The 10,327-nt window shown below is 41.0% G+C and overlaps 1 protein-coding gene across 1 annotated transcript in view; it reads right to left on the reverse strand.

Annotated features, from left to right (window-relative positions):
* The window catches only part of GPC4 (glypican 4), a 146,566-nt gene that overhangs the window by 37,010 nt on the left and 99,229 nt on the right, over positions 1 to 10,327 (reverse strand). The window lies entirely within an intron of this gene.

Genomic DNA, 10,327 nt, shown 5'->3' on the forward strand with positions numbered 1-10,327 from the left:
TTACAGCCTCATCTGAATTGAACGTTATACCACGCAAGGAGTTGTGAAGAGAGCAAAACAAGTGGAAGTCTGACGGCGCAAGGTCAGGCGAGTATGGTGGGTGTGGCAACACATCCCATCCAAGCTCCAATAATTTTTGACAGGTGATCAAACTTGTGTGTGGTCTCACATTGTCACGATGGAACACAACTCATTTACAATTAACAAGCTCTGGATGTTTCTGGATGATGGATTCGTTCAAACTGTCCAATTGCCGACAGTACACATTCGAATTGATTGTTTGGTTCCTTGGTAGGAGCTTGAAAAACACGACACCTTTAAAATCCCACCACACTGAGAGCATAACCTTCCTCTGATGAAAGTCTGCTTTCGATGTTGTTTCAGGCAAACCATCACGCCGGGACCAAGACTGTTTGTGCACCACATTGTTGTAAACAATCCACTTCTCATCACCAGTTATCAGTCACTTCAGAAAAGGATAGTTTGGGGGCCAGCCGAGTGGCTCAGTTGGTTAAGAGCGCACTCAAAAGTGTGAGATCTGAGCAACAGCAGTTCGATTCCCAGCCCGAGCAGAACTGCCACTGAGCTGCCAACAGGTGGCAGGATGGCTCAGCTAAAAAAAAAAAAAAAGATCATTTTCCTCACATTTAATGAGCATATTGCAGATGTTTATACACACCGTCAAATGAACTTCTTTGAGTTCATGCGGAACCCAAATATCGAGCTTGCTTACGTATCGTGAACGCTTGAATGATGGATGTTCAATGTCCCTGCAATCTCTCGTGTCGTGTAATGTGGGTTTGACTCGATCAATGTCTTTATTTTGTCGTCATCAACCTTGGCGGGCCTCCTTGACCGAGGAGCATCGTTGAGATCAAAATCACCAGCACAGAACTTCGTGAACCATCGTTGGCACTGATGTTCTTATAGAGCATTGTCACCGTAAACTTTATGCAACTTTTCACAAGCTTGATGCACGTAATTCATTTTATGGAAGTAAACAGTAAAATATGGCAAAAATGCACAGTTAGGTCTTCCATCTTCAACTTGCTGTAAAACCTCCAAAACTCAACCAAATCGCTCAATTTTGTTTTTAGAATAAAACTAGAACTGCCAGCTGGCAAATGACATAGCAAAAACATAGATGCGAATGATTCTAGTACTTCCAAAAATGAACTAGTGCCATCTGTCGCAAACATGCGTCATGACTTTTCCGACAACCCAATAGCTTTGGGGAAGGGAGTGGCTATTTCAGATAAAATTGAGTTGGCAACTTACTTGACTAAGACTAGGACTGTCAACTGAACATATGCAAATAATTACATAATCATATATATATCCCTGATCATTCTTCCTTCCTGGCAACTGAAAACTGGGGAGAGTGTTATTGCCAGAGAAAAAGGGGTATGCAGCATTAAAGGACTATTTAAGGAACGGGGAAGGGAAACAATCTTCAAATAACTTCTTCATGCAGAACTGATAAAAGTCTTTTGGACGTTTTTGAAACCCTTGGTCAACAGATAATTCTAACAAAAAACGGGTGGTGGTGGTGTGTAAAGGAGTTTAGGAGCTGTGAAGTTGTGGAGTATCTTCGATCGTATTAGTGACAGAAGAAGGGTTGCTAAGGCTCAGCTTTCTGTAAACACCTTTGTTGCAACCAAAACAAAACCCCCTCTTCACTGGCTTAATAAGTTTGCAGCAGGCCTTCAAAACCGGCACATAAATTAACAGAGAGATATCTCCTGGTTTCAGAGTTAAGGATTTCTCACAATACACTCTTAACACATAAAATAATATGAAGGACCCCAACTAGTACAGTGCCTACTGCAGCTGTACTAAATAATCCGTATCACAGTCATACCTCATATAGAAAATTAATTGGAATGCTCAGAATAAGAACTTAAGACACACGGAGCTTATTTAAATGAATTATAAGGGAGCAGCTACTTTTTAAGGTTGTCACAGACTAAAATTCATCACAGGCTGATTTTCAAGCCTCTGCAAAGATTCAGTTGTAGAGTTTGTTGAATTTCCAAGGCAAAACAATTCACAAATTTGGAAAATAACTTCTGTTCACCTAGTCTCAGCAGGGCTCATGCATATAATAAACTAAAGGGTCACTTATTGGATCCTATAAAAATAGGCTTCTAAGTGCAAGGAAAAGCACCCCTTTTCCCCAGCCCCAATACATACATGCACAGACACACACACAACCTGAAGCCAGAAAATTCCAAGAGACAGCAGGAAAAAATAATGTTCTACATTTAAGAAGGTGCTAGACATTGAGGGGTTTAAACTTACCCACAGGAATTTCATACTGAGGAGACAATCTTCAAAAACAGGTAACGGCAATAAAAGTTTTACTGGTAACCTGCTAAAAGTACACAGCACCATTTACCTGGCACATATACAAGGCCCAGCAGGGCCCATGTACTCCGCCCTTTTCATATCCACCAGGGAACCTCAGCAGGACCTTATGGAGACCTGCTTATATCTGAACACTGGAGTACATCGTTGCTTTGGCAATCCCTAATAAAAAAGAAAAAAGGACTCCACTTTCATTTTAGAGAGGAGAACTTTCCAGGAAGACTTTGCCTAATGGTAAAAGGTTTGCCTTGTGTAAAGGACAACAACTGGGTAGATACTTGGCTAATGTTTCTGCTGGCAAAGTCGTCTTCCTCCCAGTGCAAACAAGCCGACTTCCCACACGCCAGTTTTGTCCATGTCGCCTTGAACACAACACTTATTCTGTCTGCATTTCTAAAAAGCATTACTTGAAAACATAATTTGACATTCTAGCCAAAAAGCCCTGCCTGAGACCCATGCAGTCCAAGACACACTTGTGAATTAAATCCCAGGACACATTTAGGTTACTGGGGATTGAGTGCCATAACCAGTTTCTGCCGATGAGAACTACAAGGAGGGAAAAGGGACATAATCATGGTGCATTTGAAAATGGAATTATAGCTCTGCATTCTAGTAAGAGCTACAGCAACTCATTTTATTTGTAAACTTGACTATTTCTACTTTAAGCACTCAGAATGATTTATATTAAAAGCCAGAGTGGGGCGGCTGGTTAGCTCAGTTGGTTAGAGCACAGTGCTCATACCACCAAGGTTGCTGGTTCGATCCCCACGTGGGCCACTGAGTTGCACCCTCCACAACTAGATTGGAAACAACTACTTGACTTGGAGCTGATAGATCCTGGAAAAACACACTCTTCCCCAATAAAATTTAAAAAAAACTGGGGTGACTGCACATCCCTTTAAAAAAAGAAAGCCAGAGCATACGTATTATTTGAAGGACATAATATGTATGTTTGAGACTGCTTCTAAAATGCTGTGTCTGTCACAAAAAAACCCCAAATAGCTAAAGCAATCCTGAGAAAAAAGAATAATGCTGGAGGTATCACACTCCCTGACTTCAGCTTGCACTAGAAAGCAACAATAATCAAAACAGTATGGTATTGGCAGAAAAACACACACAGAACAATGGAATGGAACTGAGAACCCAGAAACAAACCCACATATATATGGCCAGATAATTTCTGACAAAGGAGCCAAAAACATACAATGGAGAAAAGACAGCCTCTTCAATAAATGGTGCTGGGAGAATTGGAAAGCCACGTGCAAAAAAATGAAACTAGACTGCTATCTCTCACCATATACCAAAATTAACTCAAAATGGATCAAAGACCTAAACATTAGACCTGAAACAATAAACTGCAGAGAAGAACACATAGGTACTAAACTTGTGGACCTTGGGTTCAAAGAGGATTTTATGAATTTGACCTCAAAGTCAAGGAAAGGTAAAGTAAAAATAAACGAATGGGACTATATCCAACTAAAAAGCTTCTGCACAGCAAAAGAAACCATCAACAAAACAAAAAGGTAAACAAACAAATGGGAGAAGATATTTCCAAACAACACCTCTGATAAGGGGCTAATATCCAAAATATATAAAGAACTCGTATATCTCAACAACAAAAAGCAAACAACCCAATTAAAAAATGGGCAGAGGACCTGAACAGATACTTCTCCCAAGAAGACAAACTACAAACAGATATATGAAAAAATGCTGAACTTCACTAGCTATTAGGGAAATGCAAATCAAAACCACAATGAGATATCACCTCAAAGCTGTTAGAATGGCTATCATCAACAAGACAAATAATAACAAGTGTTGGAAAGGCTGTGGAGAAAAAGGGACCCTCATATACTGTTGGTGGGAATGCAGATTGGTGCAGCCGCTATGGAAAACAGTATGGAGGTTCCTCAAAAATTAAGAATAGAATTACTATATGACCCAGCAATCCCATTCCTGAGTATCTACCCAAAAAATCTGAAAACATCTTATCTGTAAAGACATATGTGCTCCGATGTCCACTGCAGCATTACTTATGGCAGCCAAGACCTGGAAACAACCAAAGTGTCCTTTGATAGATGGTTGGATAAAGAAGATGTGGTATATATACACAATGGCATATTACTCTCCCATAAGAAAAGATGAAATACTGCCATTTGCGACAATGTGGATGGATCTGGAGACTATCGCAATAAGCAAAATAAGTCAGGAAAAAGTCGCGAACCACATCGTTTCACTAACAGGTGGGATATAAAAGTGAAAGCAACAAATGAACAAGACAAAGAATCAAACAAAAACTCTTAGACACAGTTTAGTGGTTACCAGAGGGTAAGGGAGGAGAGGGGTGGTAGAAGAAAGTAAAGGAAGTCAAATAAATGGTGACGGAAGAACTGACTCTGGGTGGTGAGCCCACAATGTGATATATAGATGATGTATTACAGAATTGGACACTCGAAACCCATAATTTTACTAAGCAATGTCATCTCAATAAACTTAATAAAAATAAATAAAATGCTGCGTCTGAATGAGAAATGTCTTCTCTTTCTGGAGATCTCCTTTCTAAACCTGGCGATGCTGTATACTTCTCATTTAAGAAAGACGTCACTTTTTTTGTCCTTTAGGCTGAGAGGACTGAACACAGGGACAACAGAATCCAGTATGGGACAGGTAGACAGTACTGCACAGGTGGCACTAAGCACATGCATTTTTTTAAAGGACCCTAGGTGATTCTGAGACATCCCCTTCAATAAGAATTATTACTTACTTGACGGGCTTCTGCATTAGAGCACAGCAGAGCTGGGAATAGTAGTTAACCAGTTATTCCAATAGCTGGACAGAGGGTTATGATCCATACCTATCATTTGTCTCCTGCATTTCCCTAAGTCAACCTCCTGCTTCCATGGCCCTTGGTATGTACAGGCTCTTCTCCATGTATCTCTTCTAGTCCCTTACAACTCTGTCGGCTTTCCTCTCTTTTACTCTGTCCATATTGTTGTTCCTTACCCCGCTCCGCCTCTTTTAACATGAAACCAAATGATTTTTTTAATTTGTTGTACTTGTTGAGTTCCCTGGTCTTAATTTTAAAAGCAGGAGAACTGAATGCTTTATCATTTTCTAAGGAAGCACCTAAATTACGTTGCTTTTTGTACATGGCTCTTGATTAGGTTTTTTTCTTTGTGGGTCAGTGGCCCTCAAAAGAAAAAAGGTTCCCGAGCTCTGTCCTAGGAGGCTTGGATGAGATGCAATGAAGCGTGTTTTTAAAGCTTAACTCTATGGCATTAAAAAAAAATCACTCAAAAGAGCCAAACTTTTTTCCATCACACCAGCTCTATGTAATTTCTCCTTAGTCTTCATATCAATGCCTGAGTTTTCAAAGCTGAACAAAGACAATCACAATAAATTACTAGTCAATCCTACTGAGTGTGTATTCGTGCTTTTTTTAAAGCACTTCAAATCAATGGTTAAAAAGTAGGCACTGAATATGAGGAGTCTCACCCATCCTTTAACAGGACTCTGGGATACTGTGCTTTCTAATTTTATCTCATTTACTTCTCTCACCAAAGGCTGGCTCTGACTGTACAAATGGGGTGCAGCTAATGTCCATTTATTTCCAGTTGCTCATAACCCACTTTCCCATAGAAAATGTTGTGAGTGGTGGTCCTCCGCTTTTTGCTATCAATTTGATCCTTTTTAACTATGCCTTACAACCGGTTTTATACATCTCTCTCAGAAAATTCATTTTGAAGTCCAACTAGATGCCAAGAAATGTATCTCAGATTCTTACACATCTAGGGGGGATGGTGATAGAAGAATACTTGCAGTTATCACTAAGGTGTTAGCTTTCTGTACCAGTAGGAGATAAAGTTAATCACTACTGATTACACCTCCAGAGTCTTAAATGGAGGATACTACAGCCAGAAACCTTTATGGAACACAGTGGTAGAAAACCAAGGTTGGCTTGCACCGGCACAATTAAGACAGACAGTCTCGGGCCGGCTGAGTGGCGCGATGGTTAAGAACTCGCTTGGGATGCCAAAGGGCCCCGGTTCGGATCCCACATATGAGGGCCAGTGACACTGCCCTCCACAGCTAAGATGCTGAACAACAGCTCAACCTGGAGTTGGGCTGCCATGAGTCGCCGGCGACGGCGTGGGCTGCAGTCCCTGTGGCAGTGGGTTGCCATGGGCTACCGTGTGTGGCCAGCAGCCAGCGTGAGCGGCCAGCAGCCGCAGTGAGCGGCCGTCCAGAAGCCGGCGACTGATCTGCCTCGCCCGAGAAGAGCGCAATGATGGTGCCAACTTGGGCCAGTGAAGCAACGTCCTCCACAGCTAGACTGAAGAACAAAACGACAGCAACTTGTCTGTTCCCCTTTCCCCAATTCCCCAGCACTGTTCCCATCCCCCGAATTCCCCAATAAAAAAATCTTTAAAAAAAAAAAAAAAGACAGACAGTCTCTGTGCCCCAACTGATTTTATCAATAAAGCAACCAAGTGTCGCTGGTAAATTAATAGAGACACAAACTGCACCCTAAGGGTAAGGGCTGCAGGGAGGAACATTTGAGAAGAACACACTGGAAAGCACTTTGTAAGTTGCAAATGTAACATACTATGATTTTGCTTCGGCCTTTCTTGCAGAAACTGAGCGCCTCACTTGGGTTCTGAAGAAAACTTAGGTCTTTACAAGGGGTTTTTAAGAAGTGAATTTAAAAGTTTCCAAATGCTTAACAGAAAGATTTGGATCTTTCATGCTGCAGGGCTAATGGTAGCCTAGGGATAAGAAGACTGATGAGGGGAGTCAGGAATATGGGTTTGAGTCCCAGCTCTACATGACTCACTGTAGGCTCTTGGGAAAGTCACTTACCCAGTGGATCTAAAAAGCCCGTTGTAAACACGGAGGCATTATGTAAATGTAAAACACTGCAATTGCAAAACAAAGACAGAAATGAAAACCATCTATTATTATACTCTGATAAACTACTGAAGTTCTCCATGAAGAGACTTTTCCGATAACTTGTGCTAAGTGAGGGAGAGGGGCCAGGAGTGCAGCACCTTCTCTTTTCCAGGTAGTTCAGGAACATATCTTACTGGAGGTAGAATTTAGAGGAGTAAAGATAGCCAGAAAAAAGCATTATCAATTAGGAGCTGAGTGGCATGTGTAAGTGATGGTGAAATGATGACAACTAAGCCGAGGCACTGATCGAAAAAGGGCCGTCAGAAGCAAAACCTTGGGAGCCTAAGACATGATGACAAAATATAATGTGGTATCCCAGATGGGATACTGGAACAGAAAAAAGACATTAGAGGAAACTGAAGGAAATCACACAAAAACTTACATGAAAATGTTCATTGCAGCATTATTCATAATAGCCAAATGCCCAACAATGGATAGATAAATAAAATGTGATATATTCATACAATGGAATAGTATTCAGCCGTATGAAGGAATGTTCTGATATACATTACAACATGGCTGAACCTCAAAAACACTATGTTAAATGAAAGAGCCCATCACAAAAGTCCACATATTGTATGATTCCATTTACTTATCTGTCCAGCACAGGTCACTCTATAGAGACAGAAAGTAAATTAGTGGTTGCCTGGGGCTCAGGGGGAGGGCAGGGGCTGGGGGAATGGGAAGGGGGCTAGTTAACATCTAAAAGGTATGAAATTTCTTACTGGAATGACTATGTTCTGAAATTGAATTTGGAGAGGGTGCACAATTCTGTGAATACATTAAAGCCATTGTACACTTTAAATGGCTGGATTGTTTGGGGTATAAATTATATCTCAATAAAACTGTTAGTAAAACATTAAGGAAATCAGGCCGGCCAAGTGGCGCGATGGTTAAGAACTGGCTTGGGATGCCAGAGGGCCCCGGTTTGGATCCCACATATGAGGGCCAGTGACACTGCCCTCCACAGCTAAGATGCTGAACAACAGCTCAACCTGGAGCTGGGCTGCCATGAGTCGTCGGCGGCCAGTGGGTTGCCATGGGCTACCGTGTGTAGCCAGCAGCCAGCGTGAGCGGCCATCCAGAAGCCAGCGACTGATCTGCCTCGCCCGGGAAGAGCGCAATGATGGTGCCAACTTGGGCCAGTGAAGCAACGTCCTCCACAGCTAGACTGAAGAACAAAAGGACAGCAACTTGTCCGTTCCCCTTCCCCCAATTCTCCAGCACTGTTCCCTTCCCCCCAATAAAAATCTTTTTTAAAAAAATTAAGGAAATCAGAATAAGGCATGGACGTTAGTTGATAATAATGCATCGATATTGATTTCTCCATTGTGACAATGTACCACACTAATGTAGATCGCTGTTAATAGGGAAAACTGGGTGCCGGGTATAGGAAAACTCTGTGCTATCCTCCCAATTTCTGTAAATATAACTTTTCTAGGATAAAGTTTAGTTTGTAAAAAGTTTCCAAAGTAAAAGGAATAAATATGGGGGAGGGGGTAACTTTCATCAGTCTTTTTAAAAATATAAATACTTGATGTAATGCTGATATTGGGGAGCTACATTAAGCTATTATTTTCCGGGTTCTTCTCCTAATCCCTCAATTGGTACTTTAATTTTTATCTGGAATTGTAATAGATATATAAGATGTCAGGGGGCAACAGATTGGGAGAGGTGGGTTATCACTTTGTGAGGGGTGAAATGTATAACTATTACATTATTTTGTACACCTGAAACTAATTTTTTAAATATGTGTAATAATTAATTAATTAATTAAAAGTAAAACAATTCTTTATCACTGGCCTAAAGAATTATCAAAATAGTTTCTGTTCACTTTCTAGATCTAAATTCATGTGGCCACAAAGTGAGCTAAAAACACAGGTTGCTGTCGAACTCCAGCTCCTCCAAATTACCTAAGAACCCCAGGAGGAATACACAATGCTCTGCATTTCACGGGAACAAAGAAAGAAAATCTCTAAAGGTTTTCAATAATCCCAGGGGGATGGGAGAACGCATACATTAATCCATCCTCCCCCCTTGGAAAAAGGAGTGAAATTATTGCGTATAATGCATTATACACACTGAAAGCCTAAAGTCATTTGACATAAACCTTAATAATAAAGCACATAAATTACAGTCATTATGCAGATGTATGATTTGAGATCACCTACCAATCATTAAGAGAAATGCAGCTAGTTAGCCTTTTGCAAAACCTTGCCAAAACTTAGCTCTGGAGCGCTTAAGGCTGCCAATTATTTTTAGGTGCACTAATCCTGCAAGGTAGGGTAGAGAAGGCCAATCAGAAATATGTATTTTGAAAATCAGCTTCATGATATTTTTCTAAGAACACCCTTTGTGTAAGTGTAGTTGGAAGAGTTAAGGTTGCTACTTTAAAAACTCTCTACTTCATTTCAGCGAGCCTGCAACAGCTTTAAACTCCACTCCAGATCGAAACCAAGCCGGGCTTTTTATTGAGTTTTAAATAAGCAAATTATGAACCAAAGTTTCTATCTGGCAATCTTAGAACCCCATCTGAACTGTACCAAAGGTTTACTAAAGGCACATCAACCAAAATGAGTGAATGGCCTGAAATGCACACTTTGTCCTCTGTTACCATCACTTTAGAGCAGCTAGAGCAAACTGCATTTATTTTGCATGTTTTCAACTGCTTTGTCCAGGCCCAGGGCTCAACAGGATTAATAATACTGGCGATTAACCCAAACCTCTTCAACAAGTTTGAGGGTCCAATAAATATGACCTCAGCCATCAGTCCTAATAAAAGGTTCCAGAAACGTGTTCGGGAACCTTAGGGGGGTAGGAAGGAAAAGATGGAGTGCTCTTGTTTTACAACTAACAAAGGATATCTTTCCTGTCAATGATTCAGGTACACATACTGTGGCGAGATCATTTGAGAGTTTCTCTCAAATAATAACTTACGATTTTCACTGGGCTTATAATTTAACAAAGTCCGGGGATGAAAAAAATGATTCCCGGGGGCCGGCCGAGTGGCGCA

The sequence above is a fragment of the Hipposideros armiger genome, unplaced genomic scaffold (assembly GCF_001890085.2).
Source record: "Hipposideros armiger isolate ML-2016 unplaced genomic scaffold, ASM189008v1 scaffold_341, whole genome shotgun sequence".
Lineage (NCBI taxonomy): Eukaryota > Metazoa > Chordata > Mammalia > Chiroptera > Hipposideridae > Hipposideros > Hipposideros armiger.